We start from the raw sequence: 6,000 nt of genomic DNA, 5'->3' as shown, positions 1-6,000 counted from the left end.
GACGGTCGTGAGGCACCAAGCTGCTTCGATATTCGAACGCAGAATCGTGCGCTTCGATGCGCGTAGTGATTGATGGTGGCTGCGCGTACGCACGATTGAGGCAACCAGGGTCGATAGCTGTATCTGAAAGTTGAAATGAAACATTGATACTAGATGTAGGAAGCAAAACGAAAGGTAATATGGAAGTGTTCGAAGTAAATAAATATTTTCCGTTTCTAGAAAAAGCATAAGCTTTTTTACTGAAAATTAAACCTAGAAAGCAACGGAGATAAGCAAGCACTGAAATTGACGATTTTGCTACACTATGGTACAATGTATATTAATAATGCCAAGGTCTGTGTCTGTGAACTTTTGCTGATTTACTGTCACACCAATGATTCCTGAAAAATAATATAAAGTCAAACATTTAAATTCTTAAAAGGGCGCCACACATTAGGTATATTGGCTCCTCCAAGTTTTTACAGTTTAGGATCCAATCACTAATGTGTAAATCGGTAATTGATCTACACATTGGTGTATTGGGTCCAAGATTTATTGGAGCCAAATTATGCCTAATGTGTGGCGCCGGCATTATCAATTAACAAAATGACTGCCAACCCTAAGTTCAAGCTGTCTTGAACTAAACTCGTAAGAAACTGTTTTAAAAATTCAAATATTCACAATAAATTGATTAGCCAAACATTCGTAATGACAGGTAATAAATTCCATATTTGAGTGGCCGCCTAATAGATTGATTTATTCGGTTTTTGTGAGACGTAACTGTTAACGTGCGTAGGATCAAACAAGGTCGCCTTGAAAGGAAAATCAAAGGCATGTGTACAAGAAACGTGATGGATGTGAGAATGTTTATGTGTAGCTTGTGTTATAAATATTTTTTTCTTTTATCATACAAAAATATCGCGAAATATCAATTTCATGTGTTTTTTCCCACAGTTATGCTGCTAATGTGGCGTCGCACCGCATTATCGTAATGAACGAAGCTAATAAAGATTGTTTCTTTTTAAATATTTATTAAAATAACTTGATAATATCGATCAGTCGCCCGGCAAGGTCGAGTCCCCCCTTAGGCAGTTCGATATTATCAAGTTATAAAAAAAAACATTAGACGAAATAAATACGAATGCTGTTTAATTTTAGACCATGAAACCTACTAATAAAAACATCCTCACATTACAGACATGACCACCATAGAGAACGCTGTAACTGCATTTTATTTAATTTGCGCGAGCGCTTTCTTTCTGAGAGTCATGGTGGCCGCATTAGTCTTCATTCTTCTGACGTCTCAATGCCTGGAACGTGTGAGACACAAATCTGTGACATGCAATTGTACCCTATTAAACGAAAAATCAACCTGATTGCAATGTAACCTAAATGAAACTTGATGTGAAAAGTTTTTAAAAGTATCTTAATTTCTAAACAGAGGCTTATTAAATTGACCTATATACCTATACTTACATAGATACAATGTAACATGAACATTATGTATTGGTTTATGGTTGGGCTTGTTCTGAGTCCGCCTGGCTATCTAGAATCAGAATCAGAATCATCATTTATTTGCTTTTAAATGTGGTACAGAAGATGGATACAGCCTACCACCATCTTTCCTAAGTCAGTCGCTATATTATTATCAACAAGTTAGTGGCATTGTTGTGTTTCGGCAATTAGAGGTACCTACGATAGTGAGTTCCTTTGTGGTTAAATACATAAGAAAAACTAGAGTACTAACGAAAAAAGATTATTTCTAATTTAAGTACCTAGTTAAATCTAAATTAATTTGGAGTTGATAAGTAAAAATGTTAAAAAACTTACCAATAAAAAACAAATGCCAATCGATAATTCAAATGNGCCGCTAGTTCACAATAAATTGATTAGCCAAACATTCGTAATGACAGGTAATAAATTCCATATTTGAGTGGCCGCCTGATAGATTGATTTATTCGGTTTTTGTGAGACGTAACTGTTAACGTGCGTAGGATCAAACAAGGTCGCCTTGAAAGGAAAATCAAAGGCATGTGTACAAGAAACGTGATGGATGTGAGAATTTTTGGAGTGTAGGTTATGTTATAAATATTTTTTTCTTTTATCATACAAAAATATCGCGAAATATCAATGTTATTATGGGTTTTTTCCTACAGTTATGCTGCTATGTGGCGTCGCACCGCACTATCGTAATGAAAGAAGCTAATAAAGATTGTTTCTTTTTTTGTTGTGTACTTATGTGTTTCTCTGAGTCGAAACATCGTATTGTTACATGAAGATACGGCTTTATCTAATGTCACCGCAAAATTTTGAACGCCGCCCAGAACGTAAAAAATTAACCCGAGTTTTAAAATAAGCTTATCACTTTGTTATTCAATATTTTCTAGCATCACACATACAGACAGCATCATTTGTGTAAAATAACAATTAACCTAATTCCAGAAACAAAATTGAAAAAAATAACTAGGTGGTTTAAACCATGAATCAAAAGTGTTTACATTAGTTATTAAATATTTTTTCTGGCGTTAAGAGTCGCCTCTCAATCTAACTATTTTTTTAAATAACTTGAAAAAATCGATCAGTCGCCCGGCAAGCGAAAGGTCGTGGGTTCGACTCCCACCTTAGGCAGTTCGCTATTTTCAAGTTATTAAAAAAACATTAGACGAAATAGTACGAATGTTGTTTAATTTTAGACCATGTAACATACTAATAAAAACATCCTCACATTACAGATATGGCCACCATAGAGAACGCTGTAACTGAGTTTTATTTAATTTGCGCGAGCGCTTTCTTTCTGAGAGTCATGGTGGCCGCATTAGTCTTCATTCTTCTGACGTCTCAATGCCTGGAACGTGTGAGACACAAATCTGTGACATGAAATTGTACCCTATTAAACGAAAAATCAACCTAATTGCAATGTAACCTAAATAAAACTGAAGTTAAAAAATTTTCTTGTTATCATAAATGAAGCTTTAGGTATAGAGCTTATAAGCTCGTTGACGTATTTAACATCTGTGGATGTAGACAATGTAACATTGTGTATTGGTTGGTGGTAGGGCTTGTTCTGAATCCGTCGGGTTAGCTACTACCATATTATTATTTCAAGCCGGTCGCTATATTTGATTTTATCAACAATGTTAACGGCATTGTTGTGTTTTCTGATAGTTAGAGGTAACATAGTCAGTTTCTCTGTTGTTGAGTAATTAAAAATAATTAGGAAAACCAGAGCTCTAAACGAAAACGTCATATTAATTTCCAATTTCAATCTCTGTTTATTTGGAACTAGCTGACCCGGCGAACTTTGTTCCGCCTTAATGGCAATAAATAACGGGATAAAAAGTATCCTATGTCCTTCTCCTGGCTCTAAACTACCTCCCTGACAATTTTCAGCTAAATCAGTTCAGCCGTTCTTGAGTTATAAGTGGAGTAACTAACACGACTTTCTTTTATATAATAGACTAGCTGTGCCCGCGACTTCGTACGCGTGAAAACCCGTTTTCGCACATTTTTCATTTTTGCTCTGCATCTATTACTCGTAGCGTGATGGTATATAGCCTAGGCTATAGCCTTCCTCGATAAATGGGTAGTTCCTGAGATTAGCGCGTTCGAGTAAACAAACAAACTCTTCAGCTTTGTAATATTAGTATAGATTCAGAAGCGAAGATTTTTCTAAGAAACACAAAATCGTCCGTTTTCTTACAAGAAAGAAACCCTAAAGGGGGTTCTTCTAAAACTCTCGCGGGCGCCCTCGGACATTGATTCTGTGTATGAGCAGCACACGTGGGTGTAGGCCACTAGAACACAACCTTCACATCCAAATGAGGAGTGTCTATTCAAAAGGGGATATTTACATTTTTATTATTTACTAGCTGACCCGGCGAACTTCGTACCACCTTAGCGTAGAGATTTTCTTAATATTTTTTTCCGTAAGAACCATCCTTGGACTTCCACAAACATTTAAAAAAAAGAATTATCGAAATCGGTTCAGCCGTTCACACGTGATGCCGTGACAACGCGAAACGGGTTTCATTTTTATATATATAGATTGTTACTTAAAAATGTTCATACAATTACCAATAAAAACAAATGCCAATCGATAATTCAAATCAAACTCTTCTAAATTCGATTTTCCATCAGCAACGGGTGCGTATCAAACAAAAGAGGAACGCATCTGCCGCGTTTCACACCGCCAAAAAACGTAAGTGTACCGGTGGCCACGTGCCCCGTACGTGCACCGTCATCGGGCAGTCATTATCAGGGGTCAACGGCCCGCTGATTACCTTCGAGTGCGCCCTGTCGTTCATCATTAGCCTAGGTTAGGATGTTTGTAAACATGCCCGCCATTCACTTGTTTTTGGTCACGGAATCATCGCGTGAAATTGGGTCAAACTGTGAAGAAGCGGTTGAGATGACGAGATAATTAGTTGTAAATGGAATAGTTGCTGGTCATCAACAATCATTTGCATGTGGTGATGCTCGCTGACCTATTCAAACGCTACTTTACAGGCGTTCCATGTTTTTCAGACATTTTAAACTGACAACTGATATTTTTACGCTTCCAAATTGTCATTATATCATTATAAGCTCCTGATACCTAATTGTTTACTATTTCTGCGTCCATTTCTCATAAATTATGTTGACATATGAACTGCAAAATACTCGTACCTACATTAATACCAGCAGATTTTTCATGGAGACAACATAGATATCTTTTCATCTATAGGTACTTAAGAAACTTTCACGTTTATAATGCAATCACATTATTTAGTAAGGATTTTAATAGTTTTTCTTAAATAATACAGTCTATAGGTTCCTCTTTCAAATGCTTTGCTGCTACAACCATTCTTGCGCCGCTTCTTCTCAACACTGGCCCCATTTATTGTCCTAAACTTTAGGACCTAAAGCAATGGTAGAATTACAGTAATACTAGGAGGTGTAAAAGCGCTTTCTAAAAGCCTATTTGCAGAAAATAAATGCCTGATTCTGCGCTGCAGCAGTCAAAAATTATGCTTATTCGCGTTTTGTTTCTAGCCACGAGTAAACAACGCCTCGCAATTTTTCTCACGTGAACGCACCCGCGGGCTGCTATTCAATCCATCGATCGCTAAATAAATGATAAAGCCATTCAGAGGCAATCAGAGATATTACAAAAAGCACAATGGCCGCAACGAGGGCGACGGTAGCGCCGCCTTACGGGTCAACTGGGACAGAAGTCAGATCATGATAGCATGAAGTATCTGTATAGCTCGTTAAGCGAATTAGATTCGATTTCTGTTTAAGTTTGTATTTGAATGCTAGCTTATTTTGTAATCAAAAGAACTTTTAATTCAAATAGGTGACTTTAAGAATGCTGGACAAAAATTGCATTTTCTCATAAGTTTTTTAGTTGCATTTTCAAACGTTTCTCAGATAAGGCTTTTGGCACTCCTATGGAGTTTTACGGTTTCTTAACCGCCAAAAATTTATGGTTGTCTTCTTGATTGAGGAAGGCAGAAAGCAATGCTACTTTCGTCAAGTCAAAAAGAAAATCGTAGTATTTTATATAACCATATGATGCCTTGTTATGACTTTAGGTACATACTGAAAGTTTCTTTGTTTACATGATCACATGTTATTATTACAAATCGCATGAATGTTTCAAATAAACATCCATTTGCTTTTAAAAATCAAGTTGCGCAAGCATTGTTCGGTAGCCCCATTATAACAAAATGGCTGCTGAGCAATGNCATTATAAGCTCCTGATACCTAATTGTTTACTATTTCTGCGTCCATTTCTCATAAATTATGTTGACATAATTATGAACTGTAAAATACTCGTACCTACATAAATGCCAGCAGATTTTTCATGGAGACAACGTAGATATCTTTTCATCTATAGGTACTTAAGAAACTTTCACGTTTACAATGTGATTGTTTGTAAGGATTTCAATAACTTTTCATAAATATCACAGTAACTATACGATCCTCTTTCAAATGCCTTACTGCTACAACCATTCTTGGGCTGCTTCTTCTCAACATTGG

The sequence above is a fragment of the Ostrinia furnacalis genome, unplaced genomic scaffold (genome assembly GCF_004193835.3).
Source record: "Ostrinia furnacalis isolate ACB-3 unplaced genomic scaffold, ASM419383v2 OfSCF4915, whole genome shotgun sequence".
In the NCBI taxonomy this organism is placed as follows: domain Eukaryota; kingdom Metazoa; phylum Arthropoda; class Insecta; order Lepidoptera; family Crambidae; genus Ostrinia; species Ostrinia furnacalis.
The sequence above is the reverse complement of the archived record's forward strand: the minus strand, read 5'-3'. Positions refer to the sequence as shown.